This window comes from Dermacentor albipictus, chromosome 9, assembly GCF_038994185.2.
Source record: "Dermacentor albipictus isolate Rhodes 1998 colony chromosome 9, USDA_Dalb.pri_finalv2, whole genome shotgun sequence".
NCBI lineage: Eukaryota > Metazoa > Arthropoda > Arachnida > Ixodida > Ixodidae > Dermacentor > Dermacentor albipictus.
Window position 1 is genome coordinate 32,529,922 of NC_091829.1, and position 19,694 is coordinate 32,549,615.

General features: G+C 44.0%; 1 long non-coding RNA gene across 1 annotated transcript in view; it reads right to left on the reverse strand.

Annotated features, from left to right (window-relative positions):
* The window catches only part of LOC135912694 (uncharacterized), a 38,756-nt gene extending 21,066 nt beyond the window's left edge, over window positions 1-17,690 (reverse strand). The window contains exons 1-4 of the long non-coding RNA XR_010567753.2: window positions 17,336-17,690; window positions 17,041-17,203; window positions 14,921-15,172; window positions 8,249-8,418 (exon numbers count right to left, since the gene is read on the reverse strand). This is a non-coding gene — a long non-coding RNA (uncharacterized lncRNA). The remainder of the gene's footprint in view (window positions 1-8,248; window positions 8,419-14,920; window positions 15,173-17,040; window positions 17,204-17,335) is intronic.
* Between the last annotated feature and the right edge of the window lie 2,004 nt (window positions 17,691-19,694).

Genomic DNA, 19,694 nt, shown 5'->3' on the forward strand with positions numbered 1-19,694 from the left:
CTGCTTTGACGCACAGGGCACATAGCTACTGACCACATTTGTCTGCAAAATGTGCTTTCGCTTTTTTTGTTCGTTTTTGTTTCCAGCTTTCGGGAACTCCACTTTCGCTTTAGTTGTCGCGTCAAATTTTCTATGTCTATATTATTACATGTTAACCTGCCAATATATTAACAATAATCAACAACAGCTACATTCTACGGACAACGATAGTGCGAGAAAACGACGTTGACGTGACGACGTGATGATGAATGTGTGGCCGGTGGCGTGACTGCCTAAGTGATGCGGCATGAAACGGTCACAAGTGTAAACAGGCCCTGCGGGCGCGTCGCCATTGACTGTTTCAATTGACTGTTTCCATTGACTCTTTCCATTCGCTGTTTCCATTGACTCTTTCCATTGACTGTTTCCATTGACTTTTTCCATTGACTCTTTCCATTGACTGTTTCCATTGACTGTTTCCATTGACTGTTTCCATTGACTGTTTCCATTGACTGTTTCCATTGACTGTTTCCATTGACTGTTTCCATTGACTGTTTCCATTGACTGTTTCCATCGACTGTCTCCGTCGACTGTCTCTGTTGACTGTTTCCGTTGACTATTTCCATTGACTGCTTCCATTGGCTGTTTCCATTTACTGTTTCCATTGAGTGCTTTCGCCGCCACCGCTGCTCATGCAGCAGCAGCGGCGGCGAAAACAGCAGCGCATGCTCTAGAAGGTTTATGCTTGTAAACTTCTAAACAAATAATTTTTTGGCCTCTTTCGCCCGTTTTTGTGGTTGGCCGACGAGCAAGGGTCAGTGGTCAGACTCAGCACACAAACCGTTAGTTCGTTTGTTCGTTCGTTCCTTCCTTACTCAGTTCTTCGTTAATTCATTCTTTGTTTCGTTCGTTCACTCGTTCAGTCATTCGCTAGTAGGCTCGTTCAATCTTTCGTTTAGTCAACGGTTGGCCCTTTCCTTCGTTCGTTATTTAGTTTGTCCGTTCCTTCTCTCGTTCGTTTGTTCATTTGGCAATTATTATGGATAGTATATGCACATTTTTTTTCTCTGCAACAGCACTTAAGCAGTCATTCCACCACCGTCATAGTCACCATCGTGTAGTCGTCATATTACTGTCGTTTTGTAATCTTGTGTTTGTCGCACTCCGCATGTCGGTGCGATCGTTTACATGTCGCTGTCCCGTTGAAGTCATTGTTGTCGCTTTGATATCGCACTGGTTTCTTTACTGTGATGTCGTCTTCACGCCCCTGTAGTTATGTCATCGCCGTCTTGTCGGTGTCACAGTTAACCTTCGTCGCATTAGTCACAGTTGCGGCCATGTCGTCGCTTTGCCGCGGTCGCCTTCCATCATAGTGTTCGTGTTCTTACACCATCACGTCCTCGTCATTTTTGTCGTGCTTCAACCTTGAATAGTCATCGTACATTGACTTCTCAGTGTCTCTCTTTCGCAATCTCTTACGCATGCCTCTGAACTGACTCGCCCGGACACGCTCACAGAATGTTTTGCGCGGCAAAGGAGATAAGATCTGATAAAACCATGCAGGAGCTATCACATGGGTGCGAGATAATCAGGCAAGCAGATATCTACACACAGTGGCAACTAGCGTAACTATATGCACAGCGTAATAGAAGCAGCTTCAAAAGCGCAAGCTTCTGCTTGCTCAAATTTTAGAATGTGTGTGTAATTTAACATGAAGCTAACTTCCCAGCTAACTTTAGCCGGATTATAAGATATGCAAATGCCACGTCGTTGGTCAGAATAAAGGTAATGCTTCGACTGGGCCCTCGAATCGCCAGTCGCGCGACAGAATTGCGTGTATTCGCAGGCTTCTTTCACGCTAGGTTAAACACTTTCATGTAGGATGTATTGAGGAACAGAAAGCTGTACCGGGAGTTTTATCTGTCGCTCTACAATTTTCTCATTGGCACTTTTCATCTAGTTATGTTATTTGAAAGGTTGATTAATTAAAACTAATTATCTAATTAGGTCGAATGAAAAAAGTTTGACTATCTCATAGCAACGGCAAACATTGCCTCTGTTCTGTCCAGCTACGTTGCATTTGCATTATCTTTAACTCTGGTTAAGGTTAGTTCGGGCACCGTGCGTGTGCGTGTGTGTGCGTGTGCGTGCGCGTGCGCGCGCGCGCGTGTGTGTGTGTGTGTGTGTGTGTGTGTGTGTGTGTGTGTGTGTGTGTGTGTGTGTGTGTGTGTGTGTGTGTGTGTGTGTGTGTGTGTGTGTGTGTGTGTGTGTGTGTGTGTGTGTGTGTGTGTGTGTGTGTGTGTGTGTGTGTGCGTGTGCGTGCGTGCGTGTGCGTGCGTGTGCGTGTGTGTGTGTGTTAAATGGGCGTCGCGTTGGAGGGCAAGCAAACGGGGCATTATAACCTCTGTGCCAATACCGGCAAAGTAGTGCCGGTGCGCACCGGTGCTCTGCGTAATAAACATTACATATACTCCTACATGAAACATCAACATGTAATATCTGCACCTAAGTATCCCTGAAGAAGAGAGTCGACATCCTAATAAATTAGCACAGTCTCATAGACGGACTCTGCAATGCACTTGTCTGACTATCCTCTCGGTATGTTCCGCAAGAAATGTACACTCCAAAATGCTCTAAAATGCTCCAAAATGTACACAAACATGTGTCCCGCTTCTCTGTGCGTACACCTCTCATCGCCATTTTTGCATCGACAACCATGAGTTGCCTTTGCCCTCGTCACATCGCTGGGTAGATGTCTTAGGCTGTGTATCCACCTTATCCATTGTTTGAATTTCACAACAGGTTGTGAACAGTGCAGTATACAAATATAGATAAAGGTTCCATGAGATTAAAGTCTCTGTCTTTCTGCTGAGTAAATGTAAACGTTGTATGGGTTTACACGCTCAACAGGACGAAAGTAAACCCATTTGTACGAATCGTCGTTAGTTGGATAACTTTTGATTGTACCCTTTACTTCGCACAAATTTCAACATATGCCGAGGATCTGCATAGTTTCGTTTTTGTGTGGCATGCGTCAGACATTTCGAAGGCAGAACTTGGGTGAACTTGGACATAGCAGAATGTACCGCAGCGTGACGACATGGGAAACAAAATTCTACTCTGGACCATTTATTGACATTGCGTATTTCATTACGTCTCATATGCGGTGCTGCTTCTGTATGAGTCAATTATATATATACTGCACAACTTAGAACAAAATAAGAAGTTGATAGGCTACGCAAGCATTTAGTCTCTCCTCTTCATCTTGATAATCCGGAAGCCTCGTAAACCTACTCAATTATTTACTCCTTATCCTTACAATGTATTTGCACTTGCGTTCTGACGAATAAAAAACACACTATTCACGACTTTGCCTCTTTGGTTATATAATACAATTAAACTCATTGGGAATTAATGAACTAATCGAAGCCAAGTCCGCAAGTATAGCTCGATATCCTAACAAGATAAATGATACTAGAAGTATAAATGCTACGGCATTCATTACAGGGTACCACAATTTTTTGCGATAGAGCGACGAAAGACACACTCACGCTCTACAAAAAATAACCGCTATATAAGCAATGCATTGCCCCAGTGGAGTACTTGGGGGAAGATAAGTGATATCTGCTTTCTTCTCGAGTAGTTGTCATTTAATTTTGTTTCTTATTGCACAAAATGACCGTGTTGGATCATCTGGTTAAGCGTTGTTCCTCATCCCATCTATCAAAGAAGGTCACCGCAAAAAACCTAAGCAACGAAAACGAACCGAACCCCGAACAAAAACACCTGTCATCCTAATCATCCTCAGCCTGTTCTGTCTTCTCCCAGAAATTTCTAATAACCCTTGCCATGCTCCACCTGCTTGCCTGTTATGCCTGACAACTTCGTAACATTATAACACCGCTTATACTCCTGCCGTCCTCGACTGCATTTCTCTTCCATTGACACCCATCGTGTAACTCTAATAATGCACCGGTTATCTGCCCTAGGCACTGAATGTTCCACCCTGCTCCAGCTTTTCCTTCTAATGTCAAATGAAATATGGGCTACCCCTGCTGACTTTAAAATCCACATCGCTGTCTTCCTGCTTCTAAACGTTATATTTAACATTTATCTTCTAAATATTACTTGACAGTCTCGAACACTCTGGGTCTCACGTTACTACCCGCAGAATGCAGTGATTGTATCCATTTCAAGAACAGCTGTAAGCTGCAGATCATGATTTCATAAAGTGTTCCGTGTGCGATGCAACCGATATTATTTCCCTCTGTGTTTCCTTCCCTTGATGAGGATCACCAATGAATGATTTGCCTTGATATATGTTATTGTAGAAATTGATTACCAATCGGTAATGTTGTTCTCGTGCAAGGTAATTCAACATTACCTTATAGTACTATGTATACTAATATTTTGCAATTGTCTTTCATTCCTCGGGCTCAGTCATACCATAGCACTCATACTTTACCTTTAACGCTAATTCCCAGATTTGAGAAAAGAATATTTATACATATCAGAATGTCGGCACCAAAGCTCTTGAAGGTTACCACCAAAAACTGATCCTTCTAGCCAAGCTCATCGCATGCACAACGGGCCTTAAGCGGAAAGGGTGGAAGGTGAAATCTACGACATTCGACAATCAGAGGGTAGACATTACATAGGGAAAACTGCATGCTTTGTTAAGTAAAGGTCGACTGAACATAAGCCAAGTGTCAGGAGAATTTTCTCGTGGTGTCCAACTTCCAGGCACATGGTTATTGACGAAAGCTCAAGGAAGCTCAAATCTTGTATATTAACAAAAATTAGCGATTCGGAGAGAGAAACTCGAGCCTAGATAAATGTATATGATGGTTCGCTTTTTATACATTATCATCGCATGACAACGGTGCATGTCTTGTCGCTGTGATGAGACATTTATCCTCGAATTTTACAGAATGACTAATTTGTTGGAAGTTGGCTCTATGCCCATGTGCTTAACTTTCCTTTGCCTGTTTTTCCTTCCCTGTCCGTCATTTACTGCCACTCAGCCTATTAATGTCTTGTCATAAAACCCCACGGACGGTTTAAACTGGCGTTATTGTATCCGGGACTACATAGATTAATAACTATCACCGAGGCGCTGACCGCCAGTGGTTCGGAAGCAACATCTCGGGCGATCACTTCTCGGACAATCACTTTGGGAAGAGATCACACCGGATCTGTGCACGTATACAGCCGAAAGCGAAAGCGTTGCTGGTTTCGCTATCTCATGGTGTGCAGAATAGGAGGTCAAGGTTTCGTGTTCTCATCTCTTCCAGCCTACTTCTCACATAAGCGTGCGATGTCTTCTCTTTTTCTCCTTTTTCATTGGTGCCGAGAATCAACGATCACGTGATCGGCGTGGCCGTGTCGTGGTACTCGTCGGGACAGAACGATGCTGGCGTTTCGTGCGCCGTGGGCGGCTGCAGTACAAATGTGGCCAGACTATACAACCTGGCCAGAAAGTTGAGCGAATCGAAAACATAATCACCTGCTTCGTACTCTTTCCACGGCCTTTCGTTGCGCTGTAAAAATGTTTACAGTGTTAAGCTTGTTTTCTGGTCGCGCGGGTAACACCCTCACCGTTAGGGCCTTACAAAAATTTACAGAGGCCCTCAACGGAGCTCTAACTAGACGTGCGATGACAAAAGACGTAGTTGAAAACTATCAATTCATTCTGACAGCCTTGGACGCACAGAAATATCCGACAAGAGAATTTCACAGGGAACCCGCCGTGGTTGCACAGTGGCTATGGTGTTAGGCTGCTGAGCACGAGGCCGCGGGATCGAATCCCGGCCACGGCGGCCGCATTTCAATGGGGGCGAAATGCGAAAACACCCGTGTGCTTAGATTTAGGTGCACGTTAAAGAACCCCAGGTGGTCGAAATTTCCGGAGTCCTCCACTACGGCGTGCCTCATAACCAGAAAGTGGTTTTGGCACGTAAAACCCCATAATTTCTAAGAATTTCACAGGGAGGGATATCAAACCCTTCTTACTGTATACATGTAGCACCGTTTTGGACAAACTAATCAGCGGGCGGGAAGCGTAAGCATTTAGTTTCTGCTATTCACCTTGCTGTCCCACTTACGACGTTATCTTTCCCGATTCTCGACTGCATCTGTTTACTATGTACTCGCACACACCTTTTCGCAAATATAGAACTGCTGATAAAAATATTTACTTGACCTCGCTGGTAATGTAGTACGTGTATACTGACAGTGCATAAACGGTCTATTAAAGCGAAGCACGCAAGCCCAGCACGATCTTCTGACAAAATAAATAAAAAATAGAACAAACATATGTCATTCATTCCGAGATACAATAAATATTTACGAGATAGCACAACTAATGCCGCGATCACGCATGACAAAAAACCAACCGACAAAGCTGTAATGTAACGCCTGATCCGCGCTTTCAAAGAAAAAGAAATTATACCTGCCTTCTTGAGCATTTGTCGGTAAATTTTGTTTGTTATTGTCCAAGGTCACAGCGTTGGTTCGTCTGCTTCCCTATTTGTACTTCATTGCGTCTTGCAAAAATTTTCATGCAAAAAATGCATGACAGTAAAAATATAAGTAATTAAAAAAAGAACTTTCATCAAGAAAAGAAATAAAACAGACATTATCATCACCAGCAGTTTTCCAGCACGTCACCTACCAGCAATTTTCAATAACCCTTGTCTTCCGACAGCTCATTTTATTTTATGCCTTCCAAATTCCTGTTTTTATCACACACCTAATTGCCTGCCGTCCTCGATTAGCACTTCCCTTCCTGTGACATAAATTGTGTAACTCTAATAAACAACCGGTTATCTGCCCTACACCTTACATGGCCCGCCCAGCTCCATCTTATCAGCTTAATGTTAACTCGAATAACGGCTAGCCCTCAATTTCACTCCGTGGTCTTGATGTCCCTAAACGAGAAGTCGTACATTTTTCATCTCAAGGTTCTTTGTTGATCCTAAGGTTTCTGCTCGCTATCTTAGCACCTGCATAAAACAATGATGGCACACAATTCAAAGATACTGGTAAGCTGCCAGTCATAATTTCACATTGCGTGCCGTATGCGTTTATTTTATTGTAAATGGTCTTCCCTAATCACGGCTGCCTTTCACTGATTGGCTTTGATAAACATTTTCTGTCACCGATTCCTGAGACTGACTACCAATCGCGAATGGACATTCTGTTGCTAGGCAACTTGACGTTACTCTATCCTTCTTTATATTAACGTTCAACCTTACTCTTGCATGTTGTCGGCTCTGTCTTACCATAGAGGTCATAGATTACGAGTAAAACGACGTCTTATAACCGCAAGAAGTTTTACATATTGTACAAGCTGGCATGTTCCACTCGGTGTCTGCCAATTCTTGGCCAATCCTGCGGAATGGTTATACATGCCGTAATTTCGGAACCAATATACAGGTAAGCTTATAACGAACCATTGATCTTTCTAGCTGAACTAATCTCAAGCACCGCAGTCTTCACGAGGTATGGGCTTAGATGCACTCTATGGCATTCGACAATCAGTCATCAGACATAACGCAGGCAAAACTGCATGCTCCGTTATGCAAAGGTGCAATTAACCAGCGCCAAATGTTAGAACATAGTGTTGGCGTAGAGTTTTCGGGCTTACCGGAATCGCTGAAAGATAAAAAATGAAATCTTGCATATACATGCGCATGAATTCATACGAAAGAGATGAGTTTAAAAAATAGGACGGATACGTTTGTGATGCGTTAGTAGCGCACGGCACTCATGTGCTGTCATTTGAAGAATTACGGTATCGTGGAGTGGATGGTCTAGGCCCTTCTGTGCAACCTACAATTGCGGTTCCTTCGTTTGGCTTCTTTCCTCTGATAAGACACAGTATTTACCCTCGCCTTTTCCAGAATGATGGATATGTTGGAAATGGGCGCTATGTTCGTGTGCTTCGCTTGCATTTGCCTCTTTTTCTTTTACTGTCAATCATTTACGCCCCATGAGGTTATTATTGTCTTGCCAAAAAACACCACGCCCGTACCTCTGCTTTTCAATTGGCGTTGCTGTATATGGGAATACGTAGGTGAATAACTACCATCAAGGCGCGGACGGCCAGTGGTTCGGAAGCAACGTCTTGCGCAATTGCTTCTCGGGCGATCACTTTCGGAAGAGATTACACGGGACCTGTACGAGTGTACGGCTGAAAACCTTTCTGCCAATGTGCCAAGCTGGCTACCTGATGGTGTACAGAGTAGGTAAGGTTTCTCGTACTCACCCAATTCATCGTGCGTCTCACATGCGCGCTTGTTGTCTTCTTTCACTGGTTCCGGACGAACGGCCCGAAATCGACCTGGTCGTGCCGTGCACACATCTGGCGGGCAAAGACGATGTTGGCCTTTCGTGCGTCATCAAAGGTCAAAGCGGAGGAGGCAGCACGGGGTCCGGCTGCACGAGTTAATCAAGCAAGGTGAGCGCATCGAAGAAGTGAATTGTTACGTCGTAACATTTCCCCTGCCTTTCGCGCTGACAAATTATTCGCCTATGAAACGATTTCACGCACTTCAAACTCGAGTACGCCAACGCTTGTAATTCTTAGCAATGGTGTGGGAACAACACGCTACAAAACATTATTTCAGTGTTTTCTTATATTAAGGAATAATCAGAAAAAAATTTGCTACTTCCACCCGCAATTCCAACTGAATAATATTGTGGCTACCAGAAATTTCAAACAAGGCCAACTGGAACTTTTCCGGTGGAGCACTCCATAAGAACAGGGAAGGAAGAAAATCGCAGTTGTGCGCTTCCTGACAGGCGAAATCGAAAAATAGCTTGAAAGCATCTGCTTCGTCGTAGTAGTTCTCCGGAAACCCGCAAGGTGGAGAGAAGTAATGAATAAAGGGAAAATCAGACATCCACCCTTTCGTAGCAATTGCTACGAACGGGTGGATGTCTGATTTTCCATTTGTTGCATTTCACTGCGTCAATCAACAAGCGTGACCATGAAAATTTAAGTAATGGAAAACAAAGCTGACCTCAAAGAAAAACTAAAGCTGTCATCATCATAACCAGCAGCCTTTTTATGTCATCTCCCAGCAATTTCCAATATCCATTTGTCTTGCACCAGCTGATTCTATCTTACACCTGCCAATTTCCTAATTTCCCTACCATACCATATCTAATTGCCTGCCGTCTTCGGAAGCACTTCCAAACCATCGGTTAACTGCCTTTCGCGTTACATAGCCTGCGCTGTTCATCTTTCCCTCTTAATATCATATAGAATAATGGCTACCTCTAACAAACTGCGCCGCAGTCTCCTATTTCCTATCTTGTCGAGTATTTATAGCTTAAATTTCTAGGTTATTGCCACAACTTACCGTCTTTGTTTGTCTGCTTGCCTGTTGCATTTCACTGCGCCTATCAACAAGCGTGAGCGTGAAAATTTAAGTAATGGAAAACAAAGCTGACCTCAAGGGAAAACTAAAGCCGTGCACATCATCACCAGCAGCCTGTTAATGTCATCTCCCAGCAATTTCCGATAATCTTTTGTCTTGCACCAGCTGATTCTATCTTACACCTGCCAATTTCCTAATTTCCCTACCATACCATATCTAATTGCCTGCCGTCTTCGGAAGCACTTCCAAACCATCGGTTAACTGCCTTTCGTGTTACATAGCCTGCGCTGTTCATCTTTACCTCTTAATATCATATAGAATAATGGCTACCACTAACAAACTGCGCCGCAGTCTCCTATATTTCCTATCTTGTCGAGTATTTATAGCTTAAATTTCTAGGTTATTGCCACAACTTACCGCCTTTGTTTGTCTGCTTGCCTGTTGCATTTCACTGCGCCTATCAACAAGCGTGACCGTGAAAATTTAAGTAATGGACAACAAAGCTGACCTCAAGGGAAAACTAAAGCCGTCATCATCATCAGCAGCAGCCTGTTTATGTCATCTCCCAGCAATTTGCAATAACCTTTTGTTTTGCACCAGCTGATTCTATCTTACACCTGTTAATTTCCTAATTTCCATATCATACCATACCTAATTGCCTGCCGTCGTCGGAAGCACTTCCAAACCATCGATTAACTGCCCTTCGCGTTACTTAGCCTGCGCAGTTCGTCTTTCCCTCCTTATATCAAACATAATAATGGCTACTTCTAACAAACCACTCCGCTGTCTCCTATTTCCTATCTTGTCGAGTATTTATAGCTTAAATTTCTAGGTTATTGCCACAGCTTACCGCCTTTGTTTGTCTGCTTGCCTGTTGCATTTCACTGCGCCTATCAACAAGCGTGACCGTGAAAATTTAAGTAATGGAAAACAAAGCTGACCTCAAAGGAAAACTAAAGCCGTCATCATCATCAGCAGCAGCCTGTTTATGTCATCTCCCAGCAATTTGCAATAACCTTTTGTTTTGCACCAGCTGATTCTATCTTACACCTGTTAATTTCCTAATTTCCATACGATACCACGCCTAATTGCCTGCCGTCGTCGGAAGCACTTCCAAACCATCGATTAACTGCCCTTCGCGTTACTTAGCCGCCGCAGTTCGTCTTTCCCTCCTAATATCAAACATAATAATGGCTACTTCTAACAAACCACTCCGCTGTCTCCTATTTCCTATCTTGTCGAGTATTTATAGCTTAAATTTCTAGGTTATTGCCACAACTTACCGCCTTTGTTTGTCTGCTTGCCTGTTGCATTTCACTGCGCCTATCAACAAGCGTGACCGTGAAAATTTAAGTAATGGACAACAAAGCTGACCTCAAGGGAAAACTAAAGCCGTCATCATCATCACCAGCAGCCTGTTAATGTCATCTCCCAGCAATTTCTGATAATCTTTTGTCTTGCACCAGCTGATTCTATCTTACTCCTGCCAATTTCCTAATTTCCCTACCATACCATATCTAATTGCCTGCCGTCTTCGGAAGCACTTCCAAACCATCGGTTAACTGCCTTTCGCGTTACATAGCCTGCGCTGTTCATCTTTCCCTCTTATTATTATACAGAATAATGGCTACCTCTAATAAACTTCGCCGCAGTCTCCTATTTCCTATCTTGTCGAGTATTTATAGCTTAAATTTCTAGGTTATTGCCACGACTTACCGCCTTTGTTTGTCTGCTTGCCTGTTGCATTTCACTGCGCCTATCAACAAGCGTGACCGTGAAAATTTAAGTAATGGAAAACAAAGCTGACCTCAAGGGAAAACTAAAGCCGTGCACATCATCACCAGCAGCCTGTTAATGTCATCTCCCAGCAATTTCCGATAATCTTTTGTCTTGCACCAGCTGATTCTATCTTACACCTGCCAATTTCCTAATTTCCCTACCATACCATATCTAATTGCCTGCCGTCTTCGGAAGCACTTCCAAACCATCGGTTAACTGCCTTTCGCGTTACATAGCCTGCGCTGTTCATCTTTCCCTCTTAATATCAAACAGAACAATGGCTACCTCAAACAAACCACTCCGCTGTCTCATATTTCCTATCTTGTAGAGTATTTATAGCTTAAATTTCTAGGTTATTGCCACAACTTACCGCCTTTGTTTGTTTGCTTGCCTGTTGCATTTCACTGCGCCTATCAACAAGCGTGACCGTGAAAATTTAAGTAATGGAAAACAAAGCTGACCTCAAGGGAAAACTAAAGCCGTCATCATCATCACCAGCAGCCTGTTTATGTCATCTCCCAGCAATTTCCAATAACCTTTTGTCTGGCACCAGCTGATTCTATCTTACACCTGCCAATTGCCTAATTTCCATACCATACCATACCTAATTTTACCTGCCGTCGTCGGAAGCACTTCCAAACCATCGGTTAACTGCCCTTCGCGTTACATAGCCTGCCCAGCGCATCTTTCCCTCTTAATATCAAACAGAATAATAGCTACCTATAACAAACCACTCCGCTGTCTCCTATTTCCTATCCTCTCGAGTATTTGTAGCCTAAATTTCTAGGTTATTGCCCCAACTTACCACCTTTGTTTGTCTGCTTGCATGTTGCATTTCACTGCGTCTATCAAAAGCATGACCGTGAAAATTTAAGTAATGGAAAACAAAGTTGACCTCAAGGGAAAACTAAAGCAGTCATCATCATCACCAGAATCCTGTTTATGTCATCTCCCAGCAATTTCCAGTAACCTTTTGTCCTGCACCAGCTCATTCTATCTTACGCCTGCCAATTTCCTAATTTCCATGTCATACCATACCTAATTGCCTGCAATCCTCGCAAGCACTTCCAAACCATCGGTTAACTGCCCTTCGCGTTACATAGCCTGCGCACTTCATCTTTCCCTCTTAATATCAAACAGAATTATGGCTACCTCTAACAAACCACTCCACTGTCTCCAATTTCCTATCGTCTCGAATATATATAGCTTAAGTATATAGGTTATTGCCCCAACTTACCGCCTTTGTTTGTCTGCTTGCCTGTTGCACTTCACTGCGTCTTTCAACAAGCGTGATCGTGAAATATTAAGTAATGGAAAACAAAGCTGACCTCAAGGGAAAACTAAAGCCGTCATCATTATCACCAGCAACCTGTTTATGTCTTCTCCCAGCAATTTCCAATAACCTTTTGTCTTGCACCAGCGGATTCCATCTTACACCTGCCAATTTCCTAATTTCCATACCATAGCATACCTAATTGCCTGCCATCCTCGGAAGCACTTCCAAACCATCGGTTAACTGCCCTTCGCGTTACATAGCCTGCCCAGCGCATCTTTCCCTCTTAATATCAAACAGTATAATGGCTACCTCTAACAAACCACTTCGCTGTGTCCTATTTCCTATCGTCTCGAGTATTTGTAGCTTAAATTTCTAGGTTATTGCCCCATCTTACCGCATGTGTTTGTCTGTTTCCCTGTTGCATTTCATTGCGTCTATAAGCAAGCCTGACCTTAAAAATTTAAGTAATAGAAAGAAAGCTGACCTCAAAAGAAAAAAGAAACTATTGCTATTATCACCAGCAGCCTCTATATGTCATCTCCCAGCAATTTGCAATGACCTTTTGTCTTGCACCAGCTGATTCTATCTTACGCCTGCCAATTTCCTAAGTTCCATACCATACCATACTATACCTAATTGCCTTCCGTCCTCGGAAGCACTTCTAAACCAGCGGTTAACTGCCCTTGGTGTCACACAGCCTACCCAGCTCATCTTTTCCTCTTAATATCAATCAGAATAATGGCTACCTCTAACAAACCACTCCGCCGTCTCCAATTCCCTATCGTCTCGAGTATTAGGAGCTTAATTTTGTTGGTTAATGCACAAACTTACCCCCTTGTTCATCTGCTTGCCTATTGCATTTCATTGCGTCTATCAGCGAGCGTGATCGTACAAAGTTAAGCAATGAAAAACAAAGCTAACCTCAAGAGGAAAATAAAGCCATCATCATCATCACCAGCAGCCTGTTAATCTCATCTCCAAGCAATTTCCAATAAACTTTTGTCTTGCATGAGCGGATTCTATCTTACACCTGCGAACTTCTTAATTTTCATTCCATACCATACCTAATTGCCGGCCGTCTTCGGAAGCACTTCCAAACCAGCGGTTAACTAGACTACCCATTACATGGCCCGCCCAGCTCCATCTATCGCTCTTAATGTCAACTAGAATTAGAGTTTAGTCTAACAATGCACTTTGCTGTCTTGCTTTCCCTGAACGAGAGGTGCGATGGTTTTCTTCTGAATGTTCTTTGTTGATGCCAGTTTCTGCTCAGTATTTCAGCACCCGCAGGAAGCAATGATTGCATATACTTCAAAGATTCCGGTAATCTGCGTCTCATGATTTCGTAATTCGTGGCGTATGCGTTCCAGCCTATATTAATTTTTTCTGTAAATTTGTTTGGCACGATCACTGTATCCATTGACTTATTGATCTCGATATGGGTATTCTTATACTGATTTTTGAGGCTGACTAACAATAGCGAATTTTCACTATGTTGCTAGGTAATTGAACGTTACCTTAGTCTTCTGCTTGTTATTAGTCCACCTTTCTCTCTTATTCTGTCGACTTGGTCTTACAAGGGAGATCCCCCCCCCCCTTACGTTTAACAGTAAATCTCAAAATAAAGAAAGGTAGCACAGTGCACTGATATACATGGGGTAATTCCGGTACCAAAATTGTGGTAGGGCGATAACGAGGAATTGATACTTCCAGCAAAAACTAATCTGAAACACCGCACAGCTTGCATGGCACGGGCTTAGGGGTAATCTACGACATTCCCCAATCAGTCATCGTAGATAGCGTAGGAAAAACTGCATGCTGCGTAACGGAAAGGTAGAATGACCATGGGCAAGGTGTTCTTTTCAGGCTCACAGCATTGACCGAAAGGCTGAAGTAATAAAAGATTCCGTATTCACCGTAAAAAAATCACACTGCAGAAATGAGCTAAAAAACATATGGGGGTTGCTTTGCATGCGTAGCGCATGGCACCGCCGGCGCTGTCACTTGGGGAATTACGGGTTCGGGGATTGCATGACATAGGCACTTCTGCACAACCTACCATTGTGGTTCTTTCGTTTTGATTTTCACATTTGGTGAGACATAGTATTTATCCTCGTCTATTCCAGAATTATTAAGTAATTGGGAATTGACGCTATGTCCCCATGCTTCGTTCAATTTGCCCAGTTTTTTTTTCTTTTACTGTCCTTCATTTATTGCCCATTAGCCGATTAATGTCCTGCCACAAAACACCACGCCCCGTACCTTTGCGCTTCATCTGGCGTTGTTGTATATTGGACTACGTAGGTGAATAACCATCATCCAGGCGTGGACGGTGGGGGAGAGTGTCGGAGCAACATCTGGGGCAATCACTTCTCGTGCGATTACTTTCAGAAGTGATCACACCGGATCTGTGCGAGTGTACTGCTAAAAGCCCTTCTGGCTCTGTGCTAAGCTGGCTCCCTGATGGTGTACAGAACAGGTCAAGGATTGGTGTCCTCACCTCTTTCACCGTGCTTCGCACATATGTGTGCGTTGTCTTTCTCTTTCAATGGCACTGGGAACAAACGGCACGAGATCGACGTGTTCCTGTCGTGCGCCGATCTTTCGGGCAAAGATGATGCTGACCTTCCGTGCGTCGCCACCAGGTCAAGCGGGGGAGGCAGCAGGGAGTCCACTACACGATTCAAACCAGCAAGGTGAGCGCATCGAAGATGTGACGTGCACCATTGTAATCTTTCCATTGCCTTCCGCTCTGCCAAAGTAATCACATATAAAACGATTTCATGACCACTTAACCCGAGTACGCAAATGCTTTTCGTTATTCTTAGCAATAAATTGTGACTAACACGCTGTTGTTTAACACGCTATTGTTTAACACGCTATTGTTTAATAATTGTTTAATAAAAACTAACCGAAAAGTAATTATAACTAGCGATCACATTATTATCTTGCATGACAAATCCTATCACTGCTAGAACACGGTACGAAGAAAATAGTATGGGTAAAGGTAAAAGCAGACCAATTCAGGCTGGTATTTTCAAACAAATATGTATCCTTAGAAAAGACAGATTATGGCCTATAGCAAATGAATGAAATTGTAACTAGGCTAGCTTCAGAAGCAGCAAATGAAGTAGGAGGTAAGTCACCAAGGCAACCAGTAGGTAAGCACTCCCAAGTAAGGAAGGACCTAATAAGGAAAAGACAAAGAATGAAAGTGTCCAACTAAAGAGATGAGATGGAATTAGCGGACCTTTCAAAACTGATCAACAAAGAGACAATAAGGAGACAATAAACGTAAGAAAGACTGAGTAACCAGTAAAATATGGACGCAGCATAAAATCAGTGAGAAAAAAATTTGGCATAGGAAAAGCTAAGATGTATGCACTGCAAGATAAGCAGGCAATTATCATCAGCAATTCCGAAGCTATAGTACACGCAGCGGAAGAACACTATACTGACCTGTACAATACCCAGAGGAGCCACGATACATCCATTCTAATCAGTAATTAACAGGTTGCAGAGGATCCTTTTATAACTAGCGATGAAGTTAGAAGGGGCTTGCAAAACATGAAACGGGGAAAAGCGGCAGGAGAAGCTGCAATAACAGTTGGTTTAATGAAAGATAAAGGTGACATCATGCTTGAGAAGCTGCTGGCCCTTTACTCGAGAAGTCTCGCGATATCAAGGGTTCCAGAAAACGCATCATCATCATTATCATCATCAGCCTGGTTACGCCCACTGCAGTGCAAAGTCCTCTCCCATACTTCTCCAACAACGCCGGTCATGTACTAGTTGTGGCCATGTCGTCCCTGCAAACTTCTTTATCTCAAAAGCGTGGCAGTTTGGGCGAGTTGGTATGGCATAACTGTTTAATTGATAACCCCTACCTCCTTCCTTTTTTGCTCATCCTGAGCTGCGCTATTAGCCTTAAACATTCTTTATCTCATCCGCCCACCTATCTTTCTGCCACCCCCTGCTACGCTTCCCTTATCCTTGAAATCCAGTCCGTAACCCTTAATGACCATCGGTTATCTCCCTCCTCATTACATGTCCTGCCCATGCCCATTTCTTTTTCTTGATTTCAACTAAGATGTCATTTCCTCGCGTTTGTTCCCTCACCCAATCTGCTCTTTTCCTTTCCCTTAACGTTACACCCATCATTCTTCTTTCCATAGCTCGCTGCGTCGTCCTCAATTTAAGTAGAACTCTTTTCGTAAGCCTTCAGGTTTCTGCCCCGTAGGTGATTACTGGTAAGACACAGCTATTATACACTTTTCTCTTGAGGGATAATGGCAACCTGCTGTTCATGATCTGAGAATGCCTGCCAAACGCACCCCAGCCCATTCTTATTCTTCTGATTATTTCCGTCTCATGATCCGGATCCGCCGTCACAAGTAGATGTATTCCCTTACCACATGATTGTGGTGGTGGTGGTGGTGGTGGTGATGGGGGTAATAATGGTGATGAACTGAATAAATAAATGGAGGAATGAAGGGCACGGAATTATTGCTGACTGCACTGCAAGGTGGATGTAACTGTTTACCGCTTAGAATTTATAAGTTCTTCAAGGCGCGAAGGCTGCGATTCTCCCTCTGGCCATGGTATCACTCCAAGGTTTACCTGGCTACTGGAGCAGAGAGGTGAACAGAATCCACTGCCGCACGCTCTTGTCAGGCCACAGGTGCCAAATGCGAGCAACATGGACAACAGTCTGTGATGTCTCCACGCAGCCGGCTGCTCCACTTCGGATATCTCCTGGCCAGCAGGGTGTCACCTTCTTGCTCTGCATTTTGAAGTGCAAAAACATATTGTTTAAGTGGCTCGGCCACTCATAGGGGAAGATATGTTTGTTTTGCTACGTTTTGACATTATCTTACGTCAGTGACGCGACGTTTCCACAATATTTGAAACTCACAATTGGCGATCTCTCACTGTAGATGTCGACGTAAAGAAGTGAACCGCTTTGGTTACTCGGACGCGCAAGGCTGCGCTCTAAGGCGCATTGAATCTCTAAAGAATTTGTAAAAGAATAGAAAAGGTGAGTTCCAAGTGCTGAAATCTCCAACAAACAAACTCCAAGGCAGCCGCGGTCTGCAGGCGGAACTCGGCGCGCCTCTCACGGCCGCACTGGGACGCAACAGCGCGTTTTGGCTTGCTCATCCAGAGGTCGGTTAGTGCGACATGGCTTCCAGGTACGACATGTGTCCCCGGAGAAGCCAACCACGAGGCACGAAGCGCATTACCGACGCACACTCAACATGGACGATGTTACAGAACGCGCGAAAGCCCCGGCTCACTTTCAAAGCGTTGCCAGTGGCCTGCGACGCAGGGTACCACAGCAAAATGAAAAGGGCAGACTAGTAACGGTAGCATGCTGTAAACTGTAAACTATTTTTCTTTTGTGAGCTGGACATTTCCGGCCTAATTCTGAGTTTCGCAATGATTTGCTAGTACCGAACTTCACAAAGCACAATCGGTGGCAACATCAGCTTAAATGCAAACGTGAACAGCTCTGAAACTATTCGAACAGATTGTTCACTTTCCAAGTTCACCTGCATTTGCAGATGTGCTTCTAATGAAGACTTCAATACGAACACTGGTGACTACTACTCCACGCTTAAACGCTGCCTACATAGCAAATAGATTCCATGCAATTACGTTACCAGCCACCCTAATCGGTTATTCTCTGGTCACGCTTCTAGCTATGCTTATGGTGCAGGGATTCCAATGTGAAATATAGCCGATTTTCAATAAATAGGCATTCATTCTCACATTATTTAAATTTCGGTAGTCCATACGAACCGTTTCGTTAGGCTAGCTTGATGTGTACCTTGTAATCGGAGCAGATGCGCAATCGTGTCTGTATCAAAATTCGCATACTGTGTCGATTCCTTCCTTGTACTAATGCTATTTGCAAACATTCATTGCCTTAACGAAGTAGTAGTATGCAACTCAAAGGTCAATATTTGAAACCTTCAGGGTTCTGTGCAATTAAGAACACAGGCCATAATATAGGTTGCTCTTTCTGGCTAGAATCCTCCCGCATGGAGCACGTTGGTTGCGCTGCGCTTTTGTCACCGAACGCCAGCTAGACGTACGCGCTCCCGCGTGAGAACATTGCGGCGTTTGAACATTAAGATAATATCTTGTAGTTTAGCTTATATGAACTGTAGTACTTGTATCCTCGCGTGACGATGCGCATTGTGATTACAGGTATTTTTTCGTAGACAGCTTAGGGCATGTTGTAATGTTTCCCACGTTCCGATGCGTTGTATTTTGAGTGTAACTTCGCTTTTTACCGCACATTGTGTATCATCACTATATGTTGTAATTAACAACGTAAAGCCCCCTTATACATTGTTTCGACGAGGAACCTGTAACGTACTGTAAATAAATAAATAAATTGTACTATAGTTAGTTTCGATGCTGCACTGCGCGGCTCTTAGCGCGTGGGCTTCCTAGCACGTAAGCGACGCTAGGAACCAGGTTCCGGAAATTTCGCCTTGCAGCAGTCCGTAGCATCGACTGTCTATCTAACAGTATTCAAATTCCCGAAACCTGAGCAAAACACGCGACAAGCTATTGTTTCTGCCAAAAGGAGTTGCCAGCATTCTCAATTTTTCTTTTTGTATATATGCTTCCAGAGCAACGTGCTCACCAGAAGTGACGATGATGGCGAGGATCTCCCCCCCTCACCGGACTTGGAACGACAGTACAAGATCGGGAGCAACTTGGTGGGAGACTACCGAACAGCCGCGGACCCAGGCTGGAGAGGTTCACCTCGAACATCGGGTCTCGAACCTGCGTCACGCAACGACGACCTGGCCATTCGCACCGTTGCTGAAAATTACGACAAACGCGTGGTTACGCGCACACACAAAAATAAAAAGACCGATAACAGCGCGGGCCATAAGGCCAGAAGACGACGACGTGCAACGCCCAGGACGTGGAAGACAATTCGCACGTCATTTACCGCGAGTCGAACTAAGTATAAGTGTTTGCGGGGTAGATCCTGGGTAGCCTAAGGAGATTGTAGGGCAGGTCATCGAAATAGAGCACCGATAGCACGGTTCATTTCCTAGTTATCCAGTTGGCAAAGGCCGAGCAAGGACGTGAAATGTTGGTGGATGGCATCAATAGCTTAAAGGACGGAGTGAATAATCTATTTTCTAATAAGGAAAGTCAGGACCGAAGGTTGCTTGTTGGAGTGGATGGGCATACGAAGGAGAGGTAGACACCCACTAAATCGTGCGAGCCGGGCACCACTGGCAACG